We start from the raw sequence: 12,340 nt of genomic DNA, 5'->3' as shown, positions 1-12,340 counted from the left end.
TAAATGTCTTCAACAAAATTATAGAAGAAAACTTTCCTGACCTAAAGAAAGAGATGCCAATGAACATACAAGAAGCCTGCAGGACTCCAAATAGATTTGACCAGAAAAGAAATTCTTCCTGTCACATAATAATTAAAACACCAAATATACTAAACAAAGAAAGAATACTAAATGCAGTAAGGGAAAAAGATCAAGTAACATATAAAGGTAGACCTATCATAATTACACTGGACTTCTCACCAGAGACTATTAAAGCCAAAAGGGCCTGAGCAGATGTCATACAGACTCTAAGGGAACACAATGCCAACACAGACTGCTATATCCAGCAAATCTCTCAATTACCATAGATGGAGAAACCAAGGTATTCCATGACAAAAACAAATTTACACACTATCTTTCCACAAATCTAGTCCTTCAAAGGATAATGAATGGAATACACCAACAAAAGGAGAGAAACTACACATTAGAAAAAGCAAGAAATCAATCTTTTTTCAACAAACCCGAAAGAAGATAACCACACAAACATAAAAAATACATCAAAAATAGCAGGAAACAATAATGACTATTCCTTAATATCTCTTAACATCAATGGACTCAATTCCCCAATAAAAAAACATAGACTAACAGACTGGATATGTAAACAGGACCCAACATTTTGCTACATACAGGAAATGCATCTCAGTGTCAAAGACAAACACTACCTCAGAGTAAAAGGCTGGAAAATCATGGTACCATCTCCAAAATTGACCATATAATTGGTCACAGAATAGACCTCAACAGATACAAGAAAATCGAACTAATCCCATGCCTCCTCTCAAATCTCTATGGAGTAAGAGTGGACTTTAATAGCAACAAAAACAACAGAAAGCCCACATACACCTGGAAGCTGAACAATGCTCTACTTAATGATTCTTTGGTCAAGGGAGAAATAAGGAAAGAAATCAAAACCTTTTTAGAATTTAGTGAAAATGAAGGCTCAGCATACCCAAATTTATGGGACATAATGAAAGCAGTGCTAAGAGAAAACTCATAGCTCTGAGTGCCTATAAAAAGAAGCTAGAGAGAATATATACTAGCAGTTTAACAGTTCACCTGAAAGCTTTAGAACAGAAAGAAACTAATACATCCAAGAGGAGTAGAAGGCAGGAAATCATCAAACTCCGGACCAAGTTGAAATAAAAAGAACTATACAAAGAATCAACAAAATCAGGAACTGGTTCTTTGAGAAAATCAACAAGATAGATAAACCTTTAGCCAGACTAACCAGAGGACACAGACATAGTATCCAAATTAACAAAATTAGAAATGAAAATGGAGAAATAACAACAGAAACTGAGGAAATTCAAAAAATATCTGATCCTACTACAAAAGCCTATACTCAACACAACTGGAAAATCTGGAGGAAATGGACAATTTCCTAGACAGATACCCATTACCAAAGTTTAATCAGGATCAGATAGACCATCTAATTGGTACCATAACCCCTTAAGAAATAGAAATGGTTATTGACAGTCTCCCAACCAAAAAAAAGCACAGGACCAGATGATTTTAGTACAGAATTATATCAGACCTTCAAAGACCTAACACCAACACTCCTCAAACTATTCCACAAATAGAAACAGAAGGAACACTACCCAGTGAAGCCACAATTTCACTGATACTTTAGTATAACCACACAAAGATCGAACAAAGAAAGAAAACTTTAGACCAATTTCCCTTATGAATATTAATGTAAAATACTCAATAAAATGCTTGCCAACAAAATCCAAGAACACATCAAAATAATCATTCACCATGATCAGGTAGGCTTCATCCCAGAGATGCAGGGATGGTTCAATATACAAAAATCCATCAATGTAATCCACTGCATAAACAAAATCAAAGGAAAAAACCCACATGGTCATTTCATTAGATGCTGAAAAGGCATTTGACAAAAATCAGCATCCTTTCATGTTAAAGGTCTTGGAAAGAACAGGAATTCAAGTCCCATACCTAAACATAATAAAAGCAATATACAGCAAATCAGTCCCCAGCATCAAACTAAATGGACAGAAACTTGAAGCAATCCCACAAAAATCAGGGACTAGACAAAGCTGCTCTCTCCATATATATATATATATTTATTCAATATAGTACTTGAAGTTCTAACTAGAGCAATTAGACAACAAAAGAAGCTCAAGGGGATACAACTTGGAAAGGAAGAAGTCAAATTATCACTATTTGCAGATGATATGATAGTATAATTAAGCAGCCAAAAAAACCCCACCACAGAACTTCTACAGCTGATAAACAACTTCAGCAAGGTGACTGAATATAAAATTAACTCATGCAAATCAGTAGCCTTCCTATACTCAAAGGATAAACAAGCTGAGAAAGAAATTAGGGAAATGACACCTTTCACAATAGCCACAAATAATATAAAGTATCCTGGTGTGAGTCTAACCAAACAAGTAAAAGATCTGTATGGCAGGAACTTCATGTCTTTGAAGAAAGAATTTAAAGAAGACCTCAGAAGATGGAAAAATCTTCAATACTCCTGGATTGGCAGGATTAATATAGTAAAAATGCCCATCCTGCCAAAAGCAATATACAGATTCAATGAAATCCCCATCAAAATCCCAACTCAATTCTTCATAGAGTTAGAAAGAACAATTCTCAAATTCATCTGGAATAAGAAAAAACCCAGGATAGCTAAAATTATTCTCAACCTTAAAAGAACTTCTAGGGGACTCAGAATCCCCAACCTCAAGCAGTTCTACAGAGCAATAGTGTTAAAAACTGCATGGTGTTGGTACAGTGATAAACAGGTAGATCAATGGAATAAAATTGAAGACCCAGAAATGAACCCACACACCTATGGTCACTTGATCTTTGACACAGGAGCTACAACCATACAGTGGAAAAAAAGATAGCTTCTTCAACAAATGGTGCTGGTTCAACTGGGGGTCAGCATGCAAAAGAATGCAAATTGATCCATTCTTATCTCCTTGTACTAAGCTCAACTCCAAGTGGATCAAGGACCTTCACATAAAACCAGACACACTGAAACTAATCGAAAAGAAACTGGGGAAGAGCCTTGAGCACATGGGCACAGGGGAAAATTTCCTGAACAGAACACCAATAGCTTATGCTCTAAGATCAAGAATTGACAAATGAGACCTCATAAAATTACAGTTTCTGTAAGGCCAAGAACACTATCAATAGGACAAAATGGCTACCAACAAGTTGGGAAAAGATCTTTACCAATCCTACATCTGACAGAGGGTTAATATCCAAGATAAACAAAGAACTCAAGAAGTTAGACTCCAGAGAGCCAAATAACCCTATTAAAAATGGGGTACAGAGCCAATCAAAGAATTTTCACCTGAGGAATATCAAATGACTGAGAAGCTCCTAAAGAAATGATCAACATCCTCAGTCATCAGGGAAATGCAAATCAAAACAACCTTGCGATTTCACCTCACACCAGTCAGAATGGCTAAGTTCAAAAACTGGGGAGAAAACAGGTGCTGGCGAGGATGTGGAGAAAGAGAAACACTCTTCCACTGCTGGTTGGGTTGCAAGCTGGTACAACCACTCTGGAAATCAGTCTGGCAGTTCCTCAGAAAACTAGGCATGATACTACCGGAGGACCCTGTTATACCACTCCTGGGCATATACCCAGCATATAATAAGACATGCTCCATTATGTTCATAGCAGCCTTAATAGCCAAAAGCTGAAAGAACCCAGATGTTCTTTCTGGGATATGATACGAAGGAATGGATACAGAAAATGTGATATATTTGCACTATGGAATACTACTCAGCTATTAAAAACAATAAATGCATAAAATTCTTAGGCAAGCGGGTGGAACTGAAGAATGTCATCCTGAGTGAGGTGACCCAATCACAAAAGAACACACATGGTATGTACTCACTGCTAAGCACATATTAGCCCAGAAGCTCAGAATACTCAAGAAACAATCCACATATCAAATGATACCCAAGAAGAGGGAAGGAGAGGCCTCTGGTCCTGGAAAGGCTCAATGCAGCAGTGTAGGGGATTACCAGAACAGGGAAGTGGGAAGGGGTTGTTTGGGGAACAGGGGGAGGGAAGAGGGCTTATGGGACTTTCAGCGAGGGGTGATCCACAAAAGGGGAAATCATTTGAAATGTAAATAATCAATATATCAAATCAAAGAAAAAATGAAAAAAACACAAAAAGAAAAAACTGCTTTTAAAATGAAAAAATAAACATATATATAAAATAAAATATTTTATAAACATCATGAACAAAGAAAGTCTAAAAAAGCACAAATCAACCTACAAGTAGCTACAAAAAGCATCTTTATAATACAAGTAGTATAATTTATAACTATAAAAGGAGACCATGAAATAAGTAAGGAGTGACTCTTTATTTTAAATTGTTAACAGTATAAATAAGCATTAATAGTATTGCACTGGAATTGAAAGACTCCGACCGTTCTTATGTGGTTACTATGAACCTATATTCATCTTACTTAGGCCATGGCTTTCACTGCACAGAAATATTCATGACTATAATAATATGCAATTAAGTATATCTAAAGTTTAAAATAAGTTCAGTTTTATAATAATGAGCAGTCAGATTGCTTTTTGCTTTTAAACATCTAATGTATTTGAATGAATAATGGAACTAATTAAATGTGATTTTAGATTAATAATTCACTAGATTTACTATATTAATAGTTAATTGCTACTCACTTGCTCCAGAGATTTCCATCTATCCGTAGTGTGCCTGGTCAGTGCTGTCTTCAATCTTAAATGTTATTTTGCTATTGCAACATGAGAGCCACCAGTGTTAAATGTTCCTTCCAAAATAAATTATGTCCAGAAATGAACAGACATCTATGTATCCAATTATTGCAGGTTTTCTGCCTATATTATTATTGCCATACTAGTCTTTAAGAAACCTACTTTGTAATATAAATTGTTTTAACATAGCCGACTTCTTAAGTTTGAGGAGTGACTTAGATTTTAACCTCATACATCAATTTACTCAAATAAAACCAGACTTTGTATGTGACATACTGTGCTAAGTAGAGTTGGGGCATTCAAAAGAAAATGATACATTGTCAACAGTTATGAAAAAAGTCTTCTGAAAATGTGAATTAGTTATTATTATATATTTATCCTTTAGATATATTTTCTAAATGCAATTTAAAAGTAATTCATATTAAACAAATAACATTTATTATTATTAAAAACTGAAAAAAAAGTATAATTGAAACCTGAATAGTTAATTTTATAAGCATAAAAAAAGGTTGTGTACAACAGTGATTAATGCCCTGTGATTATTAGTGTTGACGTTTAGTTTAACAAGATCTGGAATCACAGCCTCAAGGAACATCTGTGAATAATTATACAGATTTGGTTAGTTGCCAGGCTTGTGTATGATATGTTATCCTAATCAAGTTAATTGAGGCAGGAAGATCCACACTGGAACTAGACAGAATCATTTCCTGGTCTAAAATATTGTACTGCATAAAAAGGAGAAATCTATTTAAGTAGAAGTATTCACTGCTCACTTCTTCCCAACTGCAGAGGCAATGAAACTATTTGTTTTAATGTTCTGTTGCCTTTATTTCAGAACTATAGTGGACTGTAAGCTTACTAAATGTGAGCCAAAGACGTACCTTTTTTTCCTTAAGTTAGTTTTTTCAGACTATCATATCAAAGCAACAAGAAAAATATCTAAGACATGGTCATTACATGTAATAGTAAAAGACTAAACAACTTCAGCAAATTGGTTAGTTATAAAATCAACTCAGTAGTAGCCTTTCTATACTCAAAGTAGCCTTCCTATACTCAAAGGATAAGCAGGCTGAGAAAGAAATTATGGAAATGAAACCGTTTACAATAGCCATAAACAATATAAAATATCTTGGTGTGACTCTAACCAAACAAGTGAAAGATCTGTATGACAAGAACTTCAAGTCTCTGAAGAAGGAAATGGAAAAAGACCTCAGAAAATGGAAAAATCTTCCATGATCATGGATTGGCAGGATTAATATAGTTAAAATGGCCATCTTGCCAAAAGCAATCTACAGATTCAACTCAATCCCCATCAAAATCCCAACTCAGTTCTTCATAGAGTTAGAAAGAGCAATTCTCAAATTCATCTGGAATAATAAAAAACCCAGGATAGCTGAAACTATTCTCAACACTAAAAGAACTTCTGTGGAAATCAGTATCCCAGACCTCAAACATTACTACAGAGCAATAGTGTTAAAAACTTCATGGTATTGGTACAATGACAGGCAAGTGGATCAATGGACTAGAATTGAAGAACCTGAAATGAACCCACACACCTATGGTCACTTTATCTTGAACAAAGAAGCTTAAAACATCCAGTGGAAAAAAGATAGCCTTTTCAACAAATGAGGCTGGTTTAATTGGAGGTCAGCATGCAGAAGAATGAGAATTGATCCATTCTTATCTCCTTGTACTAAGCTCAACTCCAAGTGGATCAAGGACCTCCACATAAAACCAGACACACTGAAACTAATCGAAAAGAAACTGGGGAAAACCCTTGAGGACAGGGGCACAGGGGAAAAGTTCCTGAACAGAACACCAATAGCTTATGCTCTAAGATCAAGAATTGACAAATGGGACCTCATGAAATTACAAAGTTTCTGTAAGTCAAAGGACACCATCAAAAGGACAAATCAGCAACCAACAAATTGGGAAAAGATCTTTACCTACCCTACATCAGACAGAGGGCTAATATCCAATATATACAAAGAACTCAAGAAGTTAGACCCCAGAAAACCAAATAACCCTATTAAAAAATGGAGTACAGAGCTAAACAAAGAATTTTCACCTGAAGAACTTTGGATGGCTGAGAAGCACCTTAAAAATACTCAAAATCATTAGTCATTAGGGAAATGCAAATCAAAACAACCCTGAGATTTCACCTCACACCAGTCAGAATGGATTAGAATAAAAACTCAGGAAACAGCAGGTGTTGGCGAGAATGTGGAGAAAGAGGAACACTCCTCCACTGCTCCTGGAGTTGCAAGCTGGCACAATCACTCTGGAAATCAGTCTGGTGATTCCTCAGAAAACTAGGCACGACACTCCTGGAAGATCCTGCTATACTACTCCTGGGCATATACCCAGAGGATTCTCCAGCATGTAATAAGGATACATGCTCCACTATGTTCATATCAGCCCTATTTATAATAGCCAGGAGCTGGAAAGAACCCAGATGTCCCTCAATGGAGGAATGGATACAAAAAAATGTGGTATATATACACAATGAAGTTCTATTCAGCCATTAGAAACAATGAATTCATGAAATTCTTGGACACGTGGATGGAGCTGGAGAATATCATACTAAGTGAGGTAACCCAGTTTCAAAAGATCAATCATGGTATGCACTCACTGGTAAGCAGATATTAGCCTAGAAATTTGGATTACCCAAGTCATAATCCACATATCACATGATGTCCAAGTAGAACAGAGGAGTGGCTCCTGGTTCTGGAAAGGCTCAGTGCAACAGTTTAGGGCACTACCAGAACAGGGAAGTGGAAAGGGGTGGGTGGGAGAACAGGGAGAGGGAAGAGGGTTTATGGGACTTTCGGGGAGTGGAGAGTCAAAAAAGAGGAAATCATTTGAAATGTAAGTAAAGAATATATCGAATAAAAAAAATAAAATAATTATAAATAGGGCTGCTATGAACATAGTAGAACATGTATCCTTATTACATGGTGGGGAATCCTCTGGGTATATGCCCAGGAGTGGTATAGCAGGATCTTCTGGAAGTGAGGTGCCCAGTTTTCGGAGGAACCGCCAGACTGATTTCCAGAGTGGTTGTACCAATTTGCAACCCCACCAGCAGTGGAGGAGTGTTCCTCTTTCTTCACACCCTCTCCAACACCTGCTGTCTCCTGAATTTTTAATCTTAGCCATTCTGACTGGTGTAAGGTGAAATCTCAGGGTTCTTTTGATTTGCATTTCCTTAATGACTAATGAAGTTGAGCATTTAAGATGCTTCTCTGCCATCCGAAGTTCTTCAGGTGAGAATTCTTTGTTTAACTCTGTACCCCATTTTTAATAGGGTTGTTTGGTTTTCTGGAGTCTAACTTCTTGAGTTCTTTATATATATTGGATATTAGCCCTCTATCTGATGTAGGATTGGTGAAGATCTTTCCCCAATTTGTTGGTTGCCCATTTGTCCTCTTGATGGTTTCCTTTGCCTTACAGAAACTTTGTAATTTTATGAGGTCCCATTTGTCAATTCTTGATCTTAGAGCATACGCTATTGGTGTTCTGTTCAGAAACTTTCTCCCTGTACTAATGTCCTCAAGGGTCTTCCCCAGTTTCTTTTCTATTAGCTTCAGAGTGTCTGGCTTTATGTGGAGGTCCTTGATCCATTTGGATTTGAGCTTAGTACAAGGAGACAAGGATGGATCAATTCGCATTCTTCTGCATGCTGACCTCCAGTTGAACCAGCACCATTTGTTGAAAAGGCTATCTTTTTTCCATTGGATGTTTTCAGCCTCTTTGTTGAGGATCAAGTGGCCATAGGTGTGTAGGTTCATTTCTGGATCTTCAATTCTGTTCCATTAATCCTCCTGCCTGTCACTGTACCAATACCATGCAGTTTTTAACACTATTGCTCTGTAGTATTGCTTGAGGTCAGGGATACTGATTCCCCCAGACTTTCTTTTGTTGCTGAGAATAGTTTTTTGTTATTCCAGATGAATTTGATAATTGCTCTTTCTAACTCTGTGAAGAATTGAGTTGGGGTTTTGATGGGTATTGCATTGAATCTGTATATTGCTTTTGGCAAAATGGCCATTTTAACTATATTGATTCTGCCGATCCATGAGCATGGGAGGTTTTCCCATTTTTTGAGGTCTTCTTCCATTTCCTTCTTCAGAGTCTATTTATAATTGCCAGATGCTGGAAAGAACCCAGGTATCCCTCAACAGAAGAGTGGATGCAAAAAATGTGGTATATCTACACAATGGAGTACTATTCAGCCATTAGAAACAATGAATTCATGAAATTCTTAGGCAAATGGATGGAGCTAGAGAACATCATACTAAGTGAGGTAACCCAGACTCAAAAGGTGAATCATGGTATGCACTCACTGATAAGTGGTTATTAACCTAGAAAACTGGAATACCCAAAACATAATCCACACATCAAATGAGGTACAAGAGGAAAGGAGGAGTGGCCCCTTGTTCTGGAAAGACTCGGTGAAGCAGTATTCGTCAAAACCAGAATGGGGAATTGGGAAGGGGTGGGTGGGAGGACAGGGGGAGAGAAGGGGGCTTACGGGACTTTCGGGGAGTGGGGGGCTAGAAAAGGGGAAATCATTTGAAATGTAAATAAAAAATATATCGAATTAAAAAAAAAAAGAAATATAAGGAGTCATAGAAAGTCTTCCAACCAAAAGAAAAGAAAAGAAAACAAAACAAAACAAAACAAAAAGAAAATATTGTTGATAATTCCAGAGAAAAGAGCCTTCTGATGGCATATGTATAATGGGATCATTAATAAAAGGCTTTATGTATGTATTTAGTTTTTCAATATAATAAATAATTATTTTCTGTAGCAATGAATGGAAACATTGATACATACTTTGTTACCCCCAATTAAAAGTATAGCATGTGAGAAGAGATACTAGAAAAAGATTCATTATGTCATCCTCCATGATGGGAATCACAGATGTATTTCTTCCTTTCCTTGTTCTGTACATTCTATGAAGGAGTTTCTGTGAAAAAAATTGGACTATATTTCACATGGATTTAGACTTCGCTGATGTAGATTGACTCTTCTGACAATGCCAAAAGTGGAGAGAAACAAAATAAAATTAGGTGGAATTTTTCTTACTTAAATATCTGCTGTATTTTACAGTTTTATTTTGTACTTCAACATTCATTGTTAGGATTGTACCACATTATTGCTGTATTTTTATACAACCACTGCAAAGAATAGATATTATTATGAATTATAATAAAAAAAATCTGATTCAAGTTGAACTACTGGCCACAGACCAAAGAGTTGGAGAATATTAGCCTCAGATTCATGTTTAATTTTTGCTCACATTGCCTCATATTAACTGAGGATTCTCTGGCTTCTTATGTATATTGGGAAAACGTGTTTGTCTAAAGAAAATGTTTTAAAAACTAGTCTGAGCAAATTTTTATCTAGCTATATTTATTTTTTGAAAAAGCAAATGTCTTGTATACTGTATTAAAATAATAAAGGGGAGAAATCACCAATTGGTTGTTTAATACCAAATTGTCTGCCCTAAAAATATACATTATACAAATTGAGCAGACTATATTTAGGAATACATATGTATACACACACAAGCAGAGAGACGAAGAGAGAGACAGAAAGAGACACAGAGAGAGAGGGGGGTAGAGGGAGAGGGAGAGGGGGAGGGAGAGAGGGAAAGGGAGAGGGAGGGAGGGAAAGGGAGAGGGAGGGAGGGAGGGCGGGGGGGGGGGAGAGAGAGAGAGAGAGAGAGAGAGAGAGAGAGAGAGAGAGAGAGAGAGAGAGAGAGCGAGCAGTGGTGATGCCAAGCATCTTGAAGGCGCTGTTTAAAAACACTCTGGTGCTTGGACAATCTGAACTGACCCTTCACTGCCCCTGATGGATGTTCACAGCACACCTTTTACTATAATTCTGTTTCTCACTGTTAAAGGCTTCTTTCCAAAAGCTAGAACTGAGATAACAAAAAGTTTGTATAAACAAGAATGAAATTAATGAAAGTTCCCTGGAAAAAACAAAAAATTGAGCATTTCCCTAGATGTTATTACTTAAATAAATATTTAGGTCATTAATGAGTATTGTTAGTACGCATGAGAGAGAGTATTTGAGAAGAATTATTAAAGTAGAAAATTTAGGGAAATTCTAGAACCTGACAAAGTTTAATTGAATTGCTAGGTTTTTAAATGTTCAACTTTAGAAACAAGAAACTTGATACTGTTCTTCCTATGGGGTTGCAAACCCCTTTAGCTCCTTAAGTCCTTTCTCTAACTCCTCCATTGGGGACCCCATGATCAGTGCAATGGTTGGCTGTGAGCATCCGCCTTTGTATATGTCAGGCTCTAGAAGAGCCTCTCAGGAGACAGCTATAGGCTCCTGCCAGCATGCACTTCTTGTCAACAATATCAACCTACCAGAGCTCCCAGGGTCTAAACCACCAACCAAGGAATACACTTGGAGGGACCCATGGCTCCAGCCATATGTGTGGCATCATAATGGGAAAAGAGGCCCTTGGTCCCATGAAGGCTTTATGCCCCAGTGTAGGGGAATGTGAGTGCGGAGAGGCAGGAGTGGGTGGGTGGGGACACACGCTCATAGAAGTAGGAGGAGTAGTGATGGGATAGGGGGTTTGTGGGGAGAAAAATCGGGAAAGGGAATAACATTTGAAATGTACATAAATAAAATATCCAAGAAAAAAAAGAAAAATAGAAACTTGTATGAATAAGAAGATATTTTAATCATGCAAGTTTTTGACCAGCCTTGGTACTTTTTTTTCTTTTTTAATTATTATTCTTTTAATTTATTTATTTTCTACATGCTTTGTTTACATTCCAAATGATTTCCCCTTTCCAGGTTCCCCCCCTCCCCATAAGTCCCATAAGCCCTCTTCCCTCCGCTTAGTCCCAGATCAACCCCCTCCCACTTCTCTGTCCTGGTATGCCTCTACATTGCTGCATCAAGCCTTTCCAGGACCAGGGCCCTCTCCTCCCTTCTTTTTGGGAATCGTTCGATATGTTAATTGTGTCTTGGATATTCAGAGCTTCTGGGCTAATATCCACTTATCAGTGATTGCATCCCATGTGTGTTCTTTTGTGATTGGGTCACCTCACTTTTCTGAAGGCCAAAGCAAGCAGTTTTAGGAATCCTGATGTTTTTCTATTCTTTACAGAATTGTAATAAAGATAGGAATCATACTGAAACAAGGGTAAAAAGCAAAGACATCGAGAAGGCATGCTGGTTCACTGAACTGCCTACCTTCCAGAACAGACTTGTCAAACCCAGAACTTTACTGATAGACTACCCTTGCTTAAACAAAGGGTCTGGACAATATTTTTAAGAGTCAAAGAAAAAGAACATTGGTCCTATACTAAATATAAAAGACATATAGTGGGAGAAAAGGAAGAATTAAGTAAAGATTAGAGAATGAACTTGCATATAAAAGCTAAGTTTTATATAATAGGTAGTAGGAAATAACTTTTAAGCTATTAATCTTATGCCAAACTGAAACAAAATTACATTCAAATAGTCATCCTGTCTAGCATTTCTGTAGCCACAAGGCTTTACAACACTTTAAGGAAGACATTGAGTTTAA

This window comes from Apodemus sylvaticus, chromosome 5, assembly GCF_947179515.1.
Source record: "Apodemus sylvaticus chromosome 5, mApoSyl1.1, whole genome shotgun sequence".
Lineage (NCBI taxonomy): Eukaryota > Metazoa > Chordata > Mammalia > Rodentia > Muridae > Apodemus > Apodemus sylvaticus.
This window is presented reverse-complemented; position numbering follows the sequence as displayed.